Below are 12,967 nucleotides of genomic sequence, written 5' to 3'. Positions count from 1 at the left end.
ATTTAAACATCCCTGTGTCTGTAGAATGACTTGATCATGGTGAATACTCTTTTGGGGACATTCTTCAAAATTTCTGTTTGCAAGTACATTGTTGAGAATGCTTGTGTTTATATTCATTGAGGAGATTGGTGCATATTTTTCTTTTTATGTGCGTCTTTATCTGGCATTAGTATCAGGGTGACATTAGCTCAGAGGGAATTTTTCAGGGCCCTCCCCCTCCTAATTTTATTAAGCAGCTTGGGAAGCATTGGTGTTAATACTTTCAATGTTTGGTAGAAATTATAGAGAGCCTTATTGAGGTGCCATGCCACCTGACAGGAACTTGACATCAACCAATGGGAAGTTCTTTCCCAGTCTTTGAGGGGGAACTCCTTTGTCAGCCATAATCCCCTCCACCTAGGGTGGAGTGCTCAGACCAAGGTGAAGCCCATTGTTCTTCAAGGACCTGCAGTTTCCAGAGAAACACTAGCTACCTGTGGAGCAACTGAAGAGCCTTTGGGGGAAGGGTTTTCCCCTGCCTATATATTGGGAGTTCTTCATTAAACGTTGAGACCTTGAATGGCAGGTGTTATCTTGGTCTCCCGCTCTTTTTGCTGCCTTCCCATACACCCCCAGCTTCCCTTCCAGGTAACCTGTTAGATGTAACTGTGGGCAGTTACAAGAAATCACCAGTGAATCTATCAGGACTTGGACTTTTTAAAAAATATATTTTTTTATTTATTTATTGTATATGAGTACACTATAGCTGTCTTCAGATGCACCAGAAGAGGACTTCTGATCTCATTATGGATGGTTGTGAGCCACCATGTGGTTACTGGGATTTGAACTCAGGACCTTTGAAAGAGCAGTCAGTGCTCTTAATTGCTGAGCCATCTCTGCTTCTTTTATATCCATTCATTTGTCCGTTTTGGTTTAATTTTGGTAGGTAAAACATTTTAGAAATTCATTTCTTTTAGATTTACCAATTTAGTGGAATATAAGTTTTTAAGATAACTTCATAATATTGGGGGCAGAAAGATGTCTCAAGTAGTTAAGAGCACTTGTAGCACCTGAAGAGGGTCTGGGTTTGGTTCCCAACAACCATATGATAGCTCACAACCATCTGTAACTCCAGTGTCAGACCATCTGATGTTCTTTTCTGGCCTTCACAGGCACAAAGCTTGTATGTGATGCACATATATTTATATATGAAGGCAAAACATCCATAGATATATAAAATTAAATATGTACAAAAAATAAAATGCTCCAGTGTTTTTTTTTTCTGAATTCCATTGGCATACATTGAAATGTTTCCATTTTCATCTTATTTTATTAATTGGGCAATTTGGGTCTCTTTTTATTTTTTGGATGGTTTAGCTAAAGCTTTGTCTTGTTTTCCTTTTCAAAGAACCAATTCTTAGTTTTTAGGTTTTTTTTTTTTTCATTTTGTATTTTTTCATCTCTATTTCATTGATGTCTTCCTCATCTTGACAATTTCTTCCCTTTTACTGATCTGAGGTTTGGCTGGTTCTTGTTTTTTTTTCAAGAGTCCAAGTATATTTTAAGTTATTTATTTTGAAATCTCTTTGAAATTTTAACATAGACATTTTACAGCTATGAATGTCTCTTCTAGTAATGTTTCTAATGTATGCTACAGTTTTTGTTGCTTTGTGTTTTCATTTTAATTCAATTCTGGAAAATTTTAAATCTTAATTTCCTTCAATGGCCCATCCATTATTCAATAGTGTTCTCTTCAGTCTCCGTAAGTTTGTATGTGTCATATATTTCTGTAGCTTTACTACCCATAGTCAGATTGAATGCAATAAATAATTTCAATTGTTGCATCTTTGTTAAGACTTGCTTTGTATCCTATTACATGATATATTTTAAAGAAATCTCATGGGCCACTGAGATAATTTTGTACTCTGCTGTATTTGGATTGAATGTTCTGTAGATGTCTCTTAGATACATGTGATGAATGACGCCATCTAATTCAGATTTTTCTCTGTTTATTTTACTTTATTTTTTGGTTAGAAGGACTTATGTTTTGGTTAAAGTGGGATATTGACAGCACTCATCACTCACTCACTACTGTTATGCCTGAATAAATCTATGTTATCTCTTTTGAATTATTCTGTTTTAAAGTCTATTTTGCCAGCTATTAGAACTGCTTCTCCCACTTGTTTTCTAGTTCCCTTTCCCTTTGCTTGGTGTACTTTTTCCTATCTTTTGTGCCCTAAGATTCCATTTGTCTTTAATGCTTGGTATATTTCTTAGAAGAAACTAATAGGCAGAGCCCTTTGTTTTTTTCTTTTTCTATTCTTTTTTATTGGTTATTTTATTTATTTACATTTTAAATATTATCTCCCTTTCCAGTTTCTCTTCCACAACCTCCCTATCTCGTCCTCCTTCCCCGTGCTTTTATGAGGGTGCTCACCCACCCACTCCTACTTTAGCACCCTAGCATTCCCCTATACTGAATCATCAAGGTCCCACAGGACCAAGAGTCTCCCCTCCCATTAATGCCAGAAAAGGCTGTCCTCTGTTACATATGCAGCTGGAGCCATGGATCCCTCCATGTATATTCTTTGGTTGGTGGTTTAGTCCCTGGGAGCTTTGAAGGATCTGGTTAGTTGATATTGTTGTTCTTCCTATGGGACTGAAACCTCTTTAGCTCCTTCATTCCTTCTCCTAATTCCTCTATTGGGGTCCTCACACTCAGTCCAATGGTTAGCTGCAAGCACCCACATCTGTATTGGCTCTTGAGGAGCCTCTCAGGGGACAGCTATACCAGGCTCCTGTCAGCAAGCGCTTCTTGGCATCAGCAATAGTATTGGGGTTTTATGTCTTCAGACAGGATGGATCCCTAGGTGGGGCAGTGACTAGATGGACTTTCCTTCAGTCTCTGCTCCACTCTTTGTCCCTGCATTTCCTTTTGACAGGAGCAATTCTGGATTAATATTTTTGAGATGCGTAGGTGGCCCCATCCCTCAACTAGAGCTATATCTATCCACTGGAAATGGTCTCTACAGGTTCTACCTCCCCTTTGTTGGGTAGTTCGACTAATGTCATCCCTGTTGGGTCCTGGGAACCTCTTGCTTCCCTGGCACCTGGAACTTTCTAGTGGCTACCCCCAGTTCCCCATCCTCCACTACTGTACACCTCCCTTCAAATTCCTGAACCTCTGTACTTCTCCCCTGTCTCCTCCTGCATCTGATTCTGCCCCCATTTTTCCAACTCCCTCTTCCTCTCTTCCTCCCAGATCTTTCCCTCCCTCTCCCTCTTATGATTATTTTCTTCCCCCTTCTGAGCAGGACTGAAGCAGCCACACTTTGGCCTTCCTTCTTCTTGGGTTTCATATGGTCTGTGAGTTGTATCATGGCCATTCCAAGCATTTTTGGCTAATATCCATTTATCAGTGAGTACATATCAGTGAGACTGATCATCTTGGGCTGAGCACTTGGGTATATTCTCTTACCCAAGGCTTATGTGGCAGGCTGGTGGTCATCTCAGACTAGCTCTTTCTATGGGACCCATGGTGCAGGTGTGGTAGTGCTCTTGGGCTAGCTTCTCAGCCAGCTTGCCTGAGTAGACCCATGCATCTGCCTCAGGCTCACTCTCACAGGGATCCCGTGGTCCCAAGCAAGGTTCTTTTAGTTTTTGGCTTGCTCCTCATCCTGGGAGCACATCTGGGCCTGCACTGCACCAGATTGGTATTCATTTCAGGCTAACTCCTTGTCTGGGTCCCCTAGTGCCAGACTAGTGGTCATTTCAAGGAGTGTTAGGCTACTAATTATTCAGATGATCATAGGTCAGAATACTGAGTGTAGACAGTCTTTCTCTTCCCTGCCACCTACTGATGCAACATGTGACACAGCAGTCATACCTTTCATGACTCTAGGGGCAGGTCTTTCTTCCTTCCTTCCTTTCCTTCTTTCTTTCTTCCTCTCATTGTTTCTTTTTATTTCTCTTTCATCTTTATATAGTTTTATTAAGTCACCTTCCCTTTATTTTATAATTAGATTTTTCTCTTCCTCCTTTTCTCTCTCACATATAATTTTCATTCTCTTTCCTTCTTTTTCTCTTCATCTTGGCTTCAACTTTTTCTTTCCCTTTCCCAAACTCTTACTTTATTTTTTCTTCTTCTTATATTTACCTTCTTTAATCATCTAGTCTATATTATGACACTTTTTTTCAGTTATTGACTAAGTACTAGTTTGCTTTTAGTTTAGTTAAATTTTGTCATATTTCTGTAACTTGTTTGTTTTGATGGTGTTGCTCTGGTGGCCAGAAAATACATTTTCTACATCAGATGCTAATTAAATGCCAAGGGTAAAGGACAGAGAAAGAATATAAAACTTTTATTGTTTGCAAGATATAACTGCCAAATTGTACATAAACTTTACAAAAGTAGCTGTCCTTTCAAAGAAGGAAACCAAAGAAACTTCAGAGTTACTTCTTTTCCACCATACCTGAATGATAAGATTTTACTGATGCCAAATACTTTGGTTGTGGAACAGAGAAATAAACCTAGAACATTACTGGAAACTTCCTGGAGAACATTTTTCATAGGGGGAGAAATATCATTAGTATTATTAAGATTTTGATCCTCTGTGCTACAATACAGATCCGCAAGACAAGATATGATCACTGGTACAATAGTGAATAGATTGTTATATGAATAAATAACTGATTTATGATTGAATTGGATACTTGCTCTGCAATAGGAAACTCTTGATGGGTATGTAACCTGGTCAAAATCTATGGTTAAGTAGGACATACCTCCTACTACTGTTATTTTGCTAAATAAATGTTATTAATTTGCCTTCTAAATATTTATAGCTACAGATTAGTGCTGATGTAATTTTTGGTCAGGAAATAGCATTTTACTGTGGGTGGTAGTAAATATAGAAACTCATAATTTATCAAAATGCTGAAAACAGAACTGAGAATATAGATCAGACCATAGATAGCCCATGTTTTACAAAAGCCTAGGGATCCAAGTTCAAATTATCAGAATCCATATAAAAAGCCAGTACATAAAGGTCCAGCACAGTTAGAGAGTAGGTAGAAACAGGAGTATTTCTGGGCTTGTCAGCCACTTTCCTAGCTCCAGGTTCAATGTTATAGCCTTTCTTAGTGCATAAGATGGTTAAGAGTAGTAGAATTTTCAGTGTCTTTATCTGGCCTCTGTAAGTGTTCATATGCATGAACATACACATACATGCATACATACACACACAAACACACAGACAGACAGACAGACAGACAGACACACACACACACAGAGATAGATAGATAGATAGATAGATAGATAGATAGATAGATAGATAGATAGAGAGAGAGAGGCATATACCAAACTCACATACAGTTGCGTTCACACATATATACACACATATATACACACATACCAAAACAGTGCTGAGAGTAACTGTTGAGTGCTCAGCTCAAAATGAGGCATCTATATCACACCCTTTAAGGGTTAGAGAACATGAAAGTTGAGGGAAGAGAAAGAGTGTAAGGGCTGGGGTATGAGAAAGTGCTGCAAAATGCTATCTCCTGGACATGACATGATGATTGTACTTGTGAACTCATGGAAGCCATGATTACCTACACAATATTGAACCTATCAACATTCTGTCATGAATGGGGAGGGGCCTGGATATTCTCCCAGGATCTATTAGCAGTATATGGCTACTGGTGTGGGATAGGAATAGTTTTCTTTAGTGGTATAGCCACTGTTTAGGTGCCCATGCTTCAGCAAATAACCCTTGACTCATTCTCATGAAATCAACCCTAAAAACCACAATGGGATGCACACACACACACACACACACACACACACACACACACACACATGAAGACATGAAAGAAGAAGGTACATTTATTGTAAAGAAGAGGGTTCAGCAGGCATAGGGAGTGTGTAAGAGAAGGTAATGAGTGCATCTGATCAAAATATGTCATAGAACATTTTCAAAAAAGATTACACTTTTAGTCTATAAAACAAATATTAACAGATAGAAAAAATAAAAATCTTATATATTATAAAGAAAATATTCCATAAGACAAAGGGGAGGGAGGATTCCAAACTCAATTGATCTAGTCAGTATTACCCTGATTTCAAAACTATGGAAGAACAAAACAAGAAGGAAATTATACATTAATTCCCTTAATGACAGAAGATGCCAAAAAATCTTTAATAAATGCATCATGATCATGTGGTTTTATTCCAAGGAAGCAAGAAGCTTTAACATATGCTAACCAATAAACACAATATATCATATGAACAATCGTGGACAGAAATCATACTCTCATCTCAATGAATGAAGAAGATACTTTTGGTGCAATTCAATATCTCTTTATGATAACAGCCCTGAAACAACTGGAAATAATAAGGCCATACAGCAACATAATAAAAGCAATATACAACAATCCTATATCTGACTGAAATGGGGGAAAAAGTGAAAAGTCTTCCACAAAACTCAGATATTTATTCTCTCTACTCATATTTTACATAGTGCTTAAATCTTAGAGCAATAAGGCTAGAAAAATAAATTAAAGGCATGCAAATAAAAAAGGAATCATTCAAATTATTCCTTTTTTTCTTTTTTACAAAAGCATAATCCTGTATTTGAATATCCTAAAGTCTTCATTGGAAAACATTTACACTTGAGCAACAGGTTTGGAGAAATAGCAAAACACAAATCCAATATTTAATAATTAATAGCTTCATTGATATAATAGTGGTATAAATGTTTTATGCATAACCAATAATTTTTAAAATTTTTGATTTAAGGCCCACTACAAAAGAAGGAACTTATTTCTGGGTCTGTAAAACCAGGGACCCAGGTCTAGTGTCTCATAAGCCCTAGGGGAAAACCTACCTTTATAATCTTGCTAAATTGAAATACTTTCAAAATGTTTACTAAATATTTATCTTTTTTCCCTAAATTGGTGTATCTTTGAGCCATCATCAGCAAAGCTTCTTTTTGTAATTGGTAGCAGTTAATACAAACATTCAGAACTGATCAAAGCACAAAATCTAAGTACTTAGCCATAAAGAGACATCTATATTACCCTCTTACCAAGGGTCAGGGAACAATATCACAGAAGAAGCAGTAGAAAGTTTGGAAGATATTCATAAGGGAAATTGGCCTGAAATTCTCTTTCTTAGTTGGGTCTTTGTGTGGTTTTGGTATCCGCGTAATAGTGGCTTCGAAGAAGGAGTTGGGTAGTGTTCCTTCTGTTTCTATTTGGTGGAAGAGTTTGAAGAGTATTGGTGTTAAGTCTTCTTTGAAGGTCTGATAGAATTCTGCACTGAAACCATCTGGTCCTGTGCTTTTTTTGGTTGGAAGCCTATCTATGACCCCTTTTATTTCTTTAGGGGTTATGGGTCTGTTTAGATGGTCTATTTGATCCTGGTTTAATTTTGGTAATTGGTATCTGTCTAAGAAAATGTCCATTTCCTCCAGATTCTCCAGTTGTGTTGAGTACAGGTTTTTGTAGTAGGATCTGATGATTTTTTGAATTTCCTCGGTTTCTGTTGTGATATCTCCGTTTCCATTCCTAATTTTGTTAATTTGGATACTTTCTCTTGTGCCCTTTGGTTAGTCTGGCTAAGAGTTTATCTATCTTGTTGATTTTTTCAAAGAACCAGCTTTTGGTCTTGTTGATTCTTTGTATGGTTCTCTTGGTTTCTACTTGATTGATTTCAGCCCTGAGTTTGATGATTTCCTGTCTTCTCCTCGTCCTGGGTGAATTAGCTTCTTCTTGTTCCGGGGTTTTCAGTTGTTCCTTTAATCTTCTAGTGTAAGCTCTCTCGAATTTCTTTTTGAAGGCACTCAAAGCTATGAGTTTTCCTCTTAGCACTGCTTTCAATGTGTCCCATAGATTTGTGTATGTTGTGCCTTCATTTTCATTCAATTCTAAGAAATCTTTGATTTCTTTCTTTATTTCTTCCTTGACCAAGGTATCATTGAGTAGAGTATTATTCAGTTTCCATGTGTATGTGGGCTTTCTGTTGTTTATTCTGTTACTAAAGACCACTTTTACTCCATAGTGATCTGATAGGAGGCATGGGATTATTTCAATCTTCTTATATTTGTTGAGGTCTGTCTTGTGACCAACTATATGATCTATTTTGGAGAAGGTACCATGAGGTGCTGAGAAAAAGGTATATTCTTTTGCTTTGGGATAAAAAGTTCTATATATATCTGTTAACTCCAATTGGTTCAAAGCTTCAATTAGTTTCATTGTCTCCCTGTTTAGTTTCTGTTTTCCTGATCGGTCCATTGGTGAAAGTGGAGTGTTGAAGTCACCCACAATTATTGTGTTAGGTGCAATGTGTACTTTGAGCTTTAGTAAAGTTTCTTTTATGAATGAGGGCGCCCTTGTATTTGGGGCATAGATGTTCAGGATTGAGAGTTCCTCTTGTTGGATTTTTCCTTTGACCGGCAAGCAAGAAAGTAGAACCCAGAGATCCAAATAACCCCATTAAAAAGTGGGGTACGGAGCTAAACAAAGAATTTTCACATGAAGAACTTCGGAGAGCTGAGAAACACCTTAAGAAATGTTCAACATCATCAATTATTAGGGAAATGCAAATCAAAACAACCCTGAGATTTCACCTCACACCAGTCAGAATGGCTAAGGTCAAAAATTCAGGAGACAGCAGGTGTTGGCGAGGATGTGGAGAAAGAGGAACACTCCTCCACTGCTGGTGGGATTGCAAGATGGTGCAACCACTTTGGAAATCAGTCTGGCGGTTCCTCAGAAAACTGGGCATGTCACTTCCTGAGGACCCTGTTATACCACTACTGGGCATATATCCAGAGGATTCTTCAGCATGCAATAAGGACACATGCTCCACTATGTTCATAGCATCCCTATTTGTAATAGCCAGAAGCTGGAAAGAACCTAGATGTCCTTCAACGGAGGAATGGATACAAAAAATGTGGTATATTTATACAATGGAGTACTATTCAGCCATTAGAAACAATGAATTCATGAAATTCTTAGACAAATGGGTGGAGCTGGAGAACATCATACTAAGTGAGGTAACCCAGTCTCAAAAGATCATTCATGGTATGCACTCACTGATAAGTGGATATTAGCCTAGAAACTTTGAATACCCAGGACATAATCCACAAATTAAATGATGTACAAAAAGAATGGAGGAGTGGGCCCTGGTTCTGGAAAGACTCAGTGCAAGAGTATAGGGGAATTCCAGAACACGGAAGCGGGAAGGGGTAGATGGAAGAATAGGGGGACAGAAGAGGGTTTATGGGACTTGCGGGGAGTGGGGACCCAGAAAAGGGGAAATCATTTGCAATGTAAATAAAAATAAATAAATAAATAAATAAATAAATAAAACCCAGAAAACATAAAAAAAAATAAAAAATAAAATAAAATAAAAAAAAAAAGAAAGTTTGGAAGAGCCAAAGGGTTGGGAGACCAGTGTCTTCTGGACATGGCAGGGCTACTGTATTCATGACTTCTCTGAAGATGTGATCACCTGCCCTAACATCTACACAAGGACAAGACAGTCAACATTCTAATATGGATGAGGAATGAGCACACAAGATCCCATACTTCTTTGGAGAACTATTGGAGGGAGAGTCATTTTTCTTCAAGGATGTGACCCTTGGTAGAATGCCCATGCCCTTGCAGATATATACTGCTCTACACCTATACCTGTACATTGTATACTTACACCTACACAGATCTATACTTTGCACATATGGACTGCACCAACTGGACTCACTGGGATTTTAAAAAATGACATTAATTTTGGAGAGGGACATTATGGAATGGGAGCTGCAAGGAAAGTTGGGAGAGGGAATAGGGAATGGATTTTTATTAAAATATGCCATACACATTAATTTCTCAAAGAATAAATGAAGATATTATATATTTTAATTATTACTTTTCTATATTCTAAGATGAACATACAAGAAAAATTTATAAAAATAATCTCATCTAGAAAGTTTTATAACAAACAAAATCCCCCAAGGATGCAAAATCCCTACAATGAACATTTTACAACATCAAAGGTCTTGGAGAGTACATTAAGAGTTGGGAAAAGATTAGCAGAATCAATCTTGTGACAATAACTATGTTGCCTAAAGTGATATATATATATATCACTTTATATATATATATATATATACATATATTTATATATGTATATATATATATATATATATATATATATATATATATATCTTTAATGAAGCCCTGTGACATTTTTCAAACACACACACACACACACACACACACACACACACTCATGAATATACACACCGAACAGTCCTAAAATTTATGCAAAAAACACAAAAGATGCTAAATAGCCAAAGCCATTGTGAGTAAAAACAGTGAACCTGAAAACATCAAAACACCTGACTTCAAATATTATAGAGGCACAGTAATAATAATTGTAAAGTCAAACAAGTAAAAGGAAAAAATATCAACCCATGTTAAAAATAGAGGGCTTAGAAATAAATCTACCCAGCCACAGACATGTGATATTCAAATGTGACAAAAACATGCATCAGAGAAAGTCTTAAATCAATGTTGATGGAAAAAGAAATTATCCACATATCAAAGAATGAAACTTGATCTATATTCCTCACCCTGAACAAAGATAAGCTAAAAAACAGTCCAGAGACTTTAGTGTAAAGCCTGAAATTCTGAAGCCACTGGAAGAAAACACTTGAAGAAAAGGGAGATGCAGGTAATGACCTTCTAAAGAAACAAATAGCTCAAGAAATAGCACCAAGAATTGAGAAATAGGATTATATCAAATTAAATACATGCTGGACAGTAAAGGAAACTATTTCAAGAATGAAACTATAGCCTAGAGAATGAGTGAAATATCTTCTAACTATTTAACTAACAGGTGAATAGTATCAAGAACATAAAAATAATTCAAAATTACGTGCTAAAAGCTAGTAGACTTCAAAAATGGTGAATGAACTTAGTATTTCTCAAAAGCAGAGCAAATGGCAAGTAAAAACACATGCAACATCTTTAGCTGTCACAAGATTGATATTTCTTCTCACTCTAGTCATAATGACATATCATCAAGAAAATGAAGCCAACCCGTGCTGGCAAAGATGCAGAAACATAAGTTATTATGGCCACTCTAAAAGTAATAAAAACCAGATCTGGAGGGTCCTCAAAAACTAAGAAGAGAACTGCCATATAACAGTAGTTGTATCATCTTTGAGTTGTATACACTAAAGAAGTGAGAAATTCACCAAGATATCAGCACACTGAGGTTTACTGTGACACTATTCACAATAACTATATTATGGAATCAGCCTGTATGCCCCTCAGCAGATGAACAGTTAAAGAAAAGATGGTAGATATGTATTATATAGTAATTCAGAAAAAGAATAGAATGGTATTTGCAGGGAAATTGATAAAATATGAGATCACATTGGGTAATAAGTCATTCTCATGGAAACTAATTTTGCTTGTTTTGTTTGTTTTTTATCTTATATGCAGAACCTACATATAAAGGAAAAATCCATGAAAGAAGAACAGGTATACTGGAGTCACCAGTAAGCAAATAAGAGAGACATGAAAGCAGTGGGACAAGGGCCAATATGCTCATAATATATTGCTTACATATCTGAAAATAAAATGAAGCACATTATTTGTACAATTAACATATGCTAAAGTTCTTTAAAATATGGGAATAAATAAAACAAAACCCACTAACCTAATGAAAGTGCATTTAATGAAAGTTTCTATGCAGTTATCTGAGAAAGCTCTACTCAAAATAAAGAAGAAAATTTCATAACAATGAAAAAACTCATCAAGAATATATAACAATTCTAAGTTTGGATGCACTTCAAACACAGTTGAAAATTTGTAAGTCAGAAATTGAGAAAATGAATTCTTCAAACTCATAATCACAGTGGATTTAATATCTTCCATAGTTAGTACAACCACTGAAAAACAATAAAAACCAGCAGGGGAGTCTTTCTTGAGAGCAAAAGGGTAAAAGCCTATAATTATATAAAAGTTTTATACATCATGATTTTTAGATAGTTGGCATAGTGACAGCTGGAGAACACTGAACCCCAAACCAACAGTCCATGACATCTTTAACAGTAATTGAAACCGCCACAAAAAACTATCTAGACCAGGAAATGAGTAATTCAATTATTTGAAATCAGAGGATTGAAATCATACAGAATGTAATCTCTGGCTAAGACAGATTTGGGAAATAAAACCATATATGCCTCATAGACTTTTAATAAGCCACAGAGGACAAAGAGATAACCCAGGGTTTTGTTTGTTTGCTTGTTTGTTTGTTTGTTTGTTTGTTTTGAACAGCTAACGCTGAAAGAAGCACATCAAAGCATATGGGAAACAGCCAAAGCCACAGAAGCAGGGTATTTAAATATTTGACTATGTAGAGCCAGAGAGATGTCTTTGGTTAAGAGCACTTAAATCTCTAGCAGAAGGCCTGGGTTCAATTCCCAGCCCCCAAACTCTGGGTCATAAGTGTCTGTAATTCCAATTCAATGGAATCTGATATTTCTTTTGATGTCGGAAGGCTGAAATAAATGACCTAAATTACCATGTAGAAAATTTAAGATAAGAGTTGAAATTGTAAAGGAAGTCCTTGTGCTCACAAACACAAGGGAAAACAGGAATGTTAAAGACACAGGGTTGTCTCTTCAAAGGAAGTAAATGTATACCTGTTCTCCACCTTGAAATCTGGGAAAGGATGTTGTAAACAATCTTGTACTCTGTGCTATCTGTAGGACCAAGCTACACTTGAATCCCAAAGATTATGTTTGTTTATCCCAGACTCTTCCTTACATTGTTTCTCAGTCAATAGAACCCATCCTTACAGGAGATGTCACTTGTGTTTTACGACTGACTAGGTTACTTCTGTGCTATCTCTAGGGCCAGGCCAACTCTGACTCTCATAGACTATTATATTTGTGTCAGTCATTCTTCCTAGACCCTT

At 36.6% G+C, this 12,967-nt stretch overlaps 1 non-coding gene across 1 annotated transcript; it reads right to left on the bottom strand.

Annotated features, from left to right (window-relative positions):
- Positions 1 to 3,756: 3,756 nt before the first annotated feature.
- LOC127665306 (small nucleolar RNA SNORA17) lies at positions 3,757 to 3,887 on the bottom strand. Its single transcript, XR_007973357.1, has one exon. It is a non-coding gene; the product is annotated as a small nucleolar RNA SNORA17 (small nucleolar RNA).
- Between the last annotated feature and the right edge of the window lie 9,080 nt (positions 3,888 to 12,967).

The sequence above is a fragment of the Apodemus sylvaticus genome, chromosome 14, assembly GCF_947179515.1.
Source record: "Apodemus sylvaticus chromosome 14, mApoSyl1.1, whole genome shotgun sequence".
In the NCBI taxonomy this organism is placed as follows: Eukaryota; Metazoa; Chordata; class Mammalia; order Rodentia; family Muridae; genus Apodemus; species Apodemus sylvaticus.
This window is presented reverse-complemented; position numbering and strand designations above follow the sequence as displayed.